The sequence below is a fragment of the Amblyomma mixtum genome, chromosome 3 (genome assembly GCF_055824585.1).
Source record: "Amblyomma mixtum isolate Tamu chromosome 3, ASM5582458v1, whole genome shotgun sequence".
Taxonomy (NCBI): Eukaryota; Metazoa; Arthropoda; class Arachnida; order Ixodida; family Ixodidae; genus Amblyomma; species Amblyomma mixtum.
The window spans coordinates 378125527-378135605 of record NC_143014.1 but is presented as its reverse complement, the minus strand read 5'-3'; the positions used below and the strand labels follow the sequence as shown (position 1 = coordinate 378135605).

The 10079-nt window shown below is 49.7% G+C and overlaps 1 pseudogene; it reads left to right on the top strand.

Moving 5' to 3' along the window:
• Nucleotides 1-225: 225 nt before the first annotated feature.
• On the top strand, nucleotides 226-8546 carry LOC149356909 (uncharacterized; annotated as a pseudogene).
• The last annotated feature ends 1533 nt before the right edge of the window (nucleotides 8547-10079 follow it).

The window sequence follows — 10079 nt, the reverse complement described above, 5'->3', positions numbered from 1 at the left end:
GCTCGCGAGCCCTCTTAAACTCACCTCATGTTTTCGACAGTCAGTTGCCGCCAGTATAGAGAATTAAAAAAATAAAACGTAGTGTGTTGGTTGGCGTGCCTTTCTCATTAAAGAATATCTATATTCAAAACGCTAACTTCTTAACCTTCTTTTCAGTGGTGGTCTTGCCTTGATTAAAGCACCGTACTTTCAAAGCAAAAAGAAGAATGCCCGCCGTATTCTGTGATGATTGCCTTGGACGACACAGCGCACATCGTAGGTGGGAGCTGCGACTGTCCGGCAGGAAAACTCGCCTGCAATCATTTCATAGCCGTTTTGCGCACGGTGATGCTGCTAAAAAGCAAAGGATTTACGGAGGCGCCTGACGAGCTCTCATGTACGGATCTGCCGCAGAAGTGGAGAAGACCGCGCGGTGACACTGTCAAAGGATGCTCACTGCAGTCCGTGGACTGGCGCAAGGTGAAAGAAGGCGGAGCCGTCACGCCTCAGATCGCGCTACCAAAGGAACGCCGCGTGCGCACTACAAATCGTCAGCAGCAAGAGCAAGCCAAGCGGCGTCTTGCGCTCGACCTGCTAGCTGATGACCCCGATAATGGCTTTGCGAGGGGCCTCCTGCTAACTGACGAAGGGGATACACAAGAGTCAAGGTTGGGGTCTGTGTCCGCTTTATCTCCGCAGAGCTACCAGTTGTTGCTTTTGCCGCACGGTTTCGCCGTTCTGATGTCTGGTGTGAAGTCTGCCACCATCACTTTCGAAAAAAACATCCCTCCCCTCACGTTCTTCCGAGGATCTACTCCATGGTTTCCTGAAATACATGTCGAAGGGAACATCATCGTGCAGGTCAGTAATTGCTTTCAAAAAATGAAGGCTAGAGTAAGCAGCTTTTTTTTATCGCTGACCTACGCGGTTGATGCAGTCACATTCGACAGTTTTAGAAAAACAAGTTTTTTTATTAATCTCATAGGTTTTTCTAGGTAGCACTTTGTTGTAATCACAAGAACTGGTAACACACAACTGTGTTGAATGTGGTAGAAACAAAAAGTCGATGGGTGTCGTGTTTGTGTAACAACATTGAGGGACATCAGTGCTTAGTTATCAATGCATTTACTTCTGGCTGCACCTGTGATATTTCTGGTGTTGCTTTACTGCCTCAAGTGCTCTGAATGGCTGCTTGTTGTTCTGAACGTGTGCTGCATTGCTCTATAGTCCATGCAGCGGCAGCTACTGTATTGGACCTCATTGAGAAAGGTGCTAATGGCAGCTGTTGCGACGCAAGGTAGCAGATCCCACCGCTGCCACCAGTTGTTGTGACGCAAGGTAGCAGATCCCACCGCTGCCACCAGTTGTTGCGTCCCGAGGTAGCGTGGCCAGTTGTTGCAACACCAAAGAGGACTCGTACAGGATGAGGAACGGTCTGAACTTCAGATGGTTAGAGATTACAAAAACAAGCAGATTTAATGGCAAGTAACTGAGACACTTATTTACAAAAAGAAGAGCAAGGAATCAAAAGTTAAGAGTTCATAGCATCGAGCGTCTGGATGAGCCTGTTAACCAAGGCTCAGAGCCACTGGATGAACCTATTACAGAAGGTCCAGAGCGTTCGTGCCCACTTTGGTCGCAGTTTATATAGCCCAAGGCTCCGCCCTTTCACCAGGCGACATTCCATCGTGGCACAAAAGATCGCCACCACACGTCACAAACGCAGCTGGCCAAGACACCTGTTGAGAGCCCGCACGTGGAAACTGGCAAGGAAGAGGCTAAGTCTGCATTCCTAAGTCCGCATTCCTATAGCATTGTGTCCTGGTGACGTCACAGCCGCAGCTGCGCAGGCTTCCTCTGATTCGTTCCGGGTTTTTTTTTTTTCAAGACCAGGGACACCCTTTCTTCTCCTGTCGTCGGTTGCTTCTCGAAGGGGAGGTCGTTTTCGCCGAGCCGAGTGTGGGAAGAGCCTCGTCGGCCACTTCCCAGAAAGTCGCCCTTTTTCGTGAGGTCATCGTGGGGTCAAGTTGAAGTCAAACGACCCGTCAAAATTGCCGCTACGTTGAATCTCCCTCCGTTTCATCTCGGGTCTCAAGATGGGTCGTAACAGCTACCTCCCCCGCCAGACGAGTCTCGGCGAGTAGCAGTCATCGCTGCTGCACGAAGAGACGACTTGCAGAAGCATGCCAGAAGTATGCCAGAAGCCCTCTGCCGCTCGCAACGTGGTCTTCTATTACGCCGGCCAAATTCTTTGAGGCGTCTCTGAAACTTGAACCACATGCGCAAGCAAGCACTCAACTTCACTCCGAGCAAACCAGTTCCCAAAAGAGGGTGCTATAATCCGGTCAGTATAGCCATTGTGAATAGCTCACACTGAAAACTCCCAGGACCCACGCAAGCTGAGAAAACCCGAACCTGCTACTGTGCCCTTCACTTTCAAAAACGCACGAAAAAACGTATAGTAGCAATTTTGGTTCATAAAGAGCATTCCGGACTGCTTAAAAAGAACAGCTAAGAAGTCCGCGTCCCTTCCTGCATGTACAAAAAAAAGTAAACAGCTCCAAAAGCTGCATAACTGAGTGAAAATCCTGTAGTCCACTAACACCACTCAGCTTTACCACTAAAAATGGGAACTCGTTTGCCTTCACCCCTGTCGAATTTTTTTCAGTTAGTCAATGCACAAAAAAAAAGAGGCAAACACTTATTCCCCGAATTGGACATTCTTTAGCCGCGCCCTGCGAGGTCGTGGTCGGATGGCCGGTCTACAAGCAGGTGCTTCAAGAAAACTGCGAAGTTGATTGGTTCCGCCTCCGCTCGACCTACTGCGGAAAGGGTGCCTCCTCCATTTCCTTGTCCCTGCTTGCCGCGACTCCCTCCGACTCACGCGCTCTCTGCGGCGACCCTTTGTGTGGCTGTCGAGCCCTATTCTTCGTAACGCAAAGCATGCGTCTCGTGTCCAACGACCACGCCGTCTGTCGCTCTTTCGGCCCGCAAGGGCAGTCACCTGAGCTTTCATCGTGCCCATCCGCCTTCGGGAAAATGACACTGTGGGTTTTCCCTTTCCCTCAACAGTTCTCGCGGTGCTGTCCCGCGTTAATTTGCCGGCCCTCGCATCAGCATTAATCTCTGCCCTAGCCTTTCTCAATTGCTTGTCGCGTTCGCGATGTTTCTTGGGTAGCGACGCTACTCGTGCTTTACTCTGAGTGCTAGGCGGCGGATTAACTGACGAATCGTCTACTCCGGTGGTTACGTCTAAGCTGCAAAGATCATTTTCCTGCTGTTTTACTATCGGAGCAGCATCCTCCTCATTCCGGGCAACAGAAACAATCTCGTCTGTACGGCACTTTCCGGCGAGCGTTGCGCTCCTGCCGGGCGCTTCACTGTTGCCGTCAGGCAATTCCCGTTCACTCTTTGTGCCGCTTAGTACCGGCGCCTCAACTTCTTGACTGCTAGTGCTCGCCAGCTGCACCAGCGGTGTCCCCTCTCTGGCTCTGTCATTTCTTTCACACCGAACCTCACTGCATTCTTTCTGGCGCGGGACCTCTGCCTTATCTGCCAACGCGCCATCTGTCTCAGGGCTAACAGTAAGCGTTTCTCCCATCTCATCTTCCTTGCATGGCTTCCCGTTCACTACCGGGTCATGCATGTAAGGTTTCAGCAGCTTCATGTTTTCATCGCAGTCACTGACATACGAGAACGCCACCTTTTCTTTTCGGCAGTTCATTGCTATGTGACCCGGCTCATTGCATCTGTAACAAGTGAGCGGCCTCCTATCCTCAAACGCGGCTTTTTCTTTCTGTGCATTGGCCACTTTTGCACCCTTCTCACTGTCGTCCTGTTTTTGAGGTTTCTCGTAAGGAACCTTCCTTTCTTTCTTCTCGACTGTAGAGCTCGCAAAGTGCCTCTCGGGACGATAATTCGCACTCCTTCTGAAATTACGGGGCCTATCAACTCTAGTTGTGTTGCTAAACTGCCGGCGCGAAGCGTACTCCTCAACGAGTTCGGCAGCTTTCGTCGCCGACGCTACGTTGTCCCGGTCCCTTAGCCAATTTCTCTCCTCTTCAGGGAGGCAGTTGTAAAACTGCTCCAACAAAATTCTCTCAACTACAGCGTCCCGGTCACTATATGACTCCGTACTCTTTAGCCACTCAACCAAGTTCACTTTCAGATTGTATAAGAAATCGGGATAGCTCTCGTCCCTCGATTTCTTAGCTCCCCAAAATCTTTGCCTGAACGCCTCGGCGCTAAGTCTATACTTTCGTAGAAGGCAAGCCTTGACCTTCTCGTAGTTGTCCGCGTCCTCCTTGCTGAGCCGCGCGACAACCTCCGCTGCCTCGCAGGGCAGAACCGTCAGTAACCTTTGAGACCAAGTTTCTTGACTGTAGGCGAGGTTCTCGCAGGTTCGTTCAAAATTTACAAGATACAGACCGATATCCCTTGATACCACATATGGCTGCATGTGCTTAGACATCTTGAACCCTGTCTCCTTGCTGAGAAGAGGTACCACTTGCTGGGGACAACCTCCCAACCTCTTGCTCAACTCTTCTTCTAATTTACTGAGCTCAGCCTTTTTCTTCAGTAATTTTGCTTCACTCTCACGTGCGCGCTGACGCCACTTTTCCTCTCTCTCTCGCTCCTCCTGCTGGCTGAGCTGCTCTTCTTCTCGCTCTTTCTGCTGTCTGAGCTGCTCTTCCTTTTTTTGTTGGATGAGACTCCACTCTTCAATGAGCTCCTCATCATCTGCCCCCAAATCAGTAATGGCCTGAATTATGACGGGTTTTCGTGCCAAACCCCTTGTCTCAATCCCCAATTCCTCACATAACAGCAACAGGTCCGGCGTCTGCAGTTTCTGTAGGTCCATGATAGTTCTGAGTCTGAGCTATTTCCAAAACAACTACGCCAAAATACCAAACCTCTAGGATTTAAGCACAGGTGTCTACCAGTTATAAATTTTAACCCTCTTTTAGAACCTGGTCCACATCAAAGGAAAAGCCAAGCACTCACCCACACACGTGATCATGACCCGAGACAGCTGCACTCTCGCTGGCCGACCGTTGTTGTCGCTTGTGGCTTCAGATTACCAGTCGTTGTTCCACAGATGTTGGGTCTTCGTATCCCACCAGTCTCTTCGGATCCCAGGCTTCGGATCCCAAGGCCTCGGATCCCAGTTGGGTCTTCGTATCTCACCGCTGTTCACCAGTTGTTGCGACGCAAGGTAGCAGATCCCACCGCTGCCACCAGTTGTTGTGACGCAAGGTAGCAGATCCCACCGCTGCCACCAGTTGTTGCGTCTCGAGGTAGCGTGGCCAGTTGTTGCAACACCAAAGAGGACTCGTACAGGATGAGGAACGGTCTGAACTTCAGATGGTTAGAGATTACAAAAACAAGCAGATTTAATGGCAAGTAACTGAGACACTTATTTACAAAAATTTACAAAAAGAAGAGCAAGGAATCAAAAGTTAAGAGTTCATAGCGTCGAGCGTCTGGATGAGCCTGTTAACCAAGGCTCAGAGCCACTGGATGAACCTATTACAGAAGGTCCAGAGCGTTCGTGCCCACTTTGGTCGCAGTTTATATAGCCCAAGGCTCCGCCCTTTCACCAGGCGACATTCCATCGTGGCACAAAAGATCGCCACCACACGTCACAAACGCAGCTGGCCAAGACACCTGTTGAGAGCCCGCACGTGGAAACTGGCAAGGAAGAGGCTAAGTCTGCATTCCTAAGTCCGCATTCCTATAGCATTGTGTCCTGGTGACGTCACAGCCGCAGCTGCGCAGGCTTCCTCTGATTCGTTCCGGGTTTTTTTTTTTTTCAAGACCAGGGACACCCTTTCTTCTCCTGTCGTCGGTTGCTTCTCGAAGGGGAGGTCGTTTTCGCCGAGCCGAGTGTGGGAAGAGCCTCGTCGGCCACTTCCCAGAAAGTCACCCTTTTTCGTGAGGTCATCGTGGGGTCAAGTTGAAGTCAAACGACCCGTCAAAATTGCCGCTACGTTGAATCTCCCTCCGTTTCATCTCGGGTCTCAAGATGGGTCGTAACACAGCCTAGGTGATGCGTGCCTGTCATGATGCATACATCAAAGAGGTATGTCTCGGTACACCAAAACTTTTTGGGCCGCTGCGATGGCTCAGCGGTTATGGTGCTGGGATGCTGACCCGAAAGACGCGGGTTCGATCCCTGCCGCGGCGGTCGAATTTCGACGGAGGCGAAGTTGTAGAGGCCCGTGTACTGTGCGATGTCAGTGCACGTTAAAGAACCCCAGGAGGTAGAAATTTTCGGAGCCCTTCACTACGGCGTCCCTCATAGCCTGAGTTGCTTTGGGACGTTAAACCTCATAAACCAAACCAAAACTTTCTGGTACAGTCGTACAAATTTTGTGCACTTAGTTTGTGGAAGGCCCGTGCATGGTGAGTGCTTACAAAAAGAAAGATACAACTTGAGCTGGGGCAGTACGGGGCGAAGTCCTACGACTGAAGGCTTAACGGAAAGACAGTTAGATTATACATGCTTGGCCCGTTTGTCCTGATCCTCCAAAAACTGCTGAACAGCAGCAGAAAGGGCTACTGATCTTGGACTCTTGGTTGTAACTCTACTCTAAGGAAAATTGTAGTAGCTGCGAGCAGTCATAATCGACAAAGGTGGGCTTAAGGGTGTATGCTCTGTTGATTGTAGCATTGGGTGTTGCTATTTGCATTGACCTGCTCCAGTGTGGCTACTATGCTACTATGTGGCAGTGCTAAGGTGATAGAAGCGGGCAACATGGCTGCAGGTGTCGTGGAGGAAGTTTTTTCTTGGTTTTCATGGCGTTGGCTATTATAATGCAAGAAGCGCGTGCGGCAAAGAAAGAAGCACAAGCACTGGAAAAGGGCAGCAGACCGCACGCCAGAAGTAACACATGGCATAAAGGCATAAAGTTAGAATCACGTCCTCCAAGCTTGGCCAGGTGCTAAACCGCAAGTCACCATGGACAAGCAATTAAGGGCCTGCAGAATCTCAGGCTAGTAGAGAGATCTCTAGGGTCCCTGCAATCAAGTGAGTACTCTTTCAGTAACGGTGCCCACAGCTCTGATAGTTTGCAAGCAATTTGATATAGAAAATGAGTTTGTGAGCAATAAATTTTACATTTTAAACATTTTACCTTGCTTTTTTTCTATAGACGGGATCAAACCAGAACCAATAGCTGCCCAGAGGTACGAGGATGTGCTCAGGAAGATGGGCCATGCTCCTGTCGTAACTACGTGTGGACTCCTGGCGAACCCAGCATTCCCATGGCTGGGAGCTTCACCAGACCGAATTGTCTACGATGCTGTGGAAGGGTCCCACTAATCGTAGAAATGAAATGCCCCTACAGTTTACGTAGCCTCACAGCTGACAACACTAGAGTTTGCAGCACAGTTTTCAATGGATTGACGCGCTTAAAAGAGGATCACGAGGACTACCACCAGATTCTGGGGCAGATGGGTGTTTCAGAGCTATCTTGGGGCGATTTTGTTGTGTATGGAGAAGACTTTATCCAGATAGAATACGATTTCAGCAGACTGTATGGGACAGTACAAAAGGGGTTCTAGATCAGCTTTATTTTAATATACTGCTGCCATGTCTATCTGGCATTACGATATAAGCTGGCAACCGCTAACACAACGCTATTTATATGCCATCTATTCATATTCACAACTAATCCAGGGGAGAAATCAAGCTAAGAAAAGTAGCCATGCTCTTACGCAATACCTGAAAACTTCACTTATTTATTTTCGGAAGCAGATGTTTTTGAAAACGTATACAAGCTCTAAATGAAGAATCCTGCAGAAGCAGCATTTATTAAAAGTTTCATCACTCGTAGTCCTTCAGAAGGGGAGGTAGAAAGTTCGTCAGAATGGCATACACTGTCCACATTTGGTTTACCAAAGGAACCAGAGAGATAAGAACAGGGAGGGCGAATATGTGGTAGCCTTTGACTCTCTTGATCTTCCTCTCCACATGTATCCTGGTGGAAGCAATCTACTCTGTCTCCTTCACTTTATTCGCAGTGAACTGTCCTCTCATTATGAATGGAGGAATGTTTAGTTGCACTTTTATTTTTCAACAGCTCTTCTATCTTGAAGCCTTTGTCAGCCATGACTGAGTCTGCTGTTTCAAAGGAAAGTTCGAGAAATCCACTCTTGATCATCATCATCATCAGCCTGACTACGTCCACTGCAGGCCATGTCTCTCCAATTAACCCTGTCCTTTGCCAGTTGCGGCCACCGTATCCCCGCAAACTTCTTAATTTCATCCGCCCAGCTAACTTTCTGCCGCCCCCTACTACGTTTACCTTCTCTTGGAATCTACTCGGATACCCTTAAGGACCAGCGGTTATCTTGCCTTCGCATTGCATTCCCTGCCCAAGCCCATTTCTCCCTCTTGATTTCAACTAGGATGTCATTAACTAGCGTTTGTTCCCTCAGCCACTCCGCCTGCTTCCGATCTCTTAACGTTACACCTATCATTTTTCTTTCCATAGCTCGCTGCGTTGTCCTTAACTTAAGCTGAACCCCCTTCGTTAGCTTTCACGTTTCTGTCCCACAGGTGAGCACCAGTAAGATACAGCTGTTTTATACTTTTCTCTTGCGGGTTATTGGTAAACTGCCATTCATGATCTCAGAGAACCTGTCATATGCGCTCCACCCCATTCTTATTCTTCTAGTTATTTCCCTCTCATCATCCGGATCAGCGGTCACTACCTGCCCTAAGTAGACATATTCTCTTACTACTTCCAGCACCTCGCTACCGATTGCGAACGGCTGTTCCCTCGCTAGGGTGTTGAACATTACTTTGGTTTTCTGCATGTTAATTTTGAGCCCCACCGTTCTGCTCTGCCTGTGTAACTCATTCATCATGCTTTGCAGTTAATGTCCGGAGTGGCTTAGCAGAGCAACGTCATCAGCAAATCACAAAACCTCTATGAACAAACCAATTAACTCTTGATCACGCAGTCTTTATCCGACGTGCAACCCGTAAAAAGTTCGGACACAAATGTCAGCGCTCCATTGGGTGCAATTCCTATCAGTCCCTTAAGTGTGTGTGTCGACTGTGTCACAAAAGATGTTGGTACTTCAGGTCTTATTTCAGTGGCATCTAAAATGACGCGTGTTGTAGGGTACTTTTCTTTGAATGCAAGTGGCATGGTCGTATCTACAGCTGGTCGTGACAACCAAAAGGAAAGCTCTGTAAGCTGTAAATACATGTAATGGATCCATGTTGAAAAGATCCTTGACACTGTGCCCACTGAAATGTTGAACAAATGGGCAAGGTGCTGGAGAAAAAAGCCTCTACTAACACAAGGAAAAGCTGGTTTTCTATGCTTAGTTTGTGTCGTCGTCCAGTGTTTGCAGTGGTCCACAGACCAGCGCTGGTACTCTCACTGCGCGAGATTTTTCCATCGGCAAGAACAAGAATACTTAGATATTTGGCAATGGAACTTGTGGGAATCCTGGCTTTCCGCCGTTGCCTTTGCGCTGCTGTGCCGGCTTCCCGCGTTGTTTCTCCTCTTTCCCTTGCTCCTGCCTCAGGCGGTGGAGAGGCGGCTAAGTGACTAATCACTGTCATTTGGCCACAGCTCTGCCTCGGCTCTCCAACGGCCTTTGCCATTGGTGCCTTTTGGCGGGATTTCGGGAACCGCTTGGGCGGCCGCGCACCGCGCGACCGTCCGAGCGGGGCCCAGAGAGAGATACCTCGGAGACAGCGTAAGGTGCGTACGCTACTGTTTGTCCGAGCTGGCCTTTGCCGTTCGGACCAGTGCATACTCGAGCTCGCCCGCACGTGTCCTCTGACCTGCAGCGGCTCGAGCCTGTCCAGCGGGGTCCAGCGACCTCCGACAGGCGTACCTTGCGCTGATTGCCCACTCTCTTTCGCAACCGGCCCAACGGTCGACACGAGAGAGAGATCACAGCACTGCCGCGGGGACATTCTCCTGCAGCGGCGTGCTAGCGGCGCGCATTGCTCTACTCGCTTCGTGCGCGCAGCGGAGCCGTGCTCCTCGCGCGCTCCCGGGACGGGGTGACTATTGAGTGTTTGTGTATCTGCTGAAGGACGACGTGAATAAACGTCTCCTTCGTGAACTTGG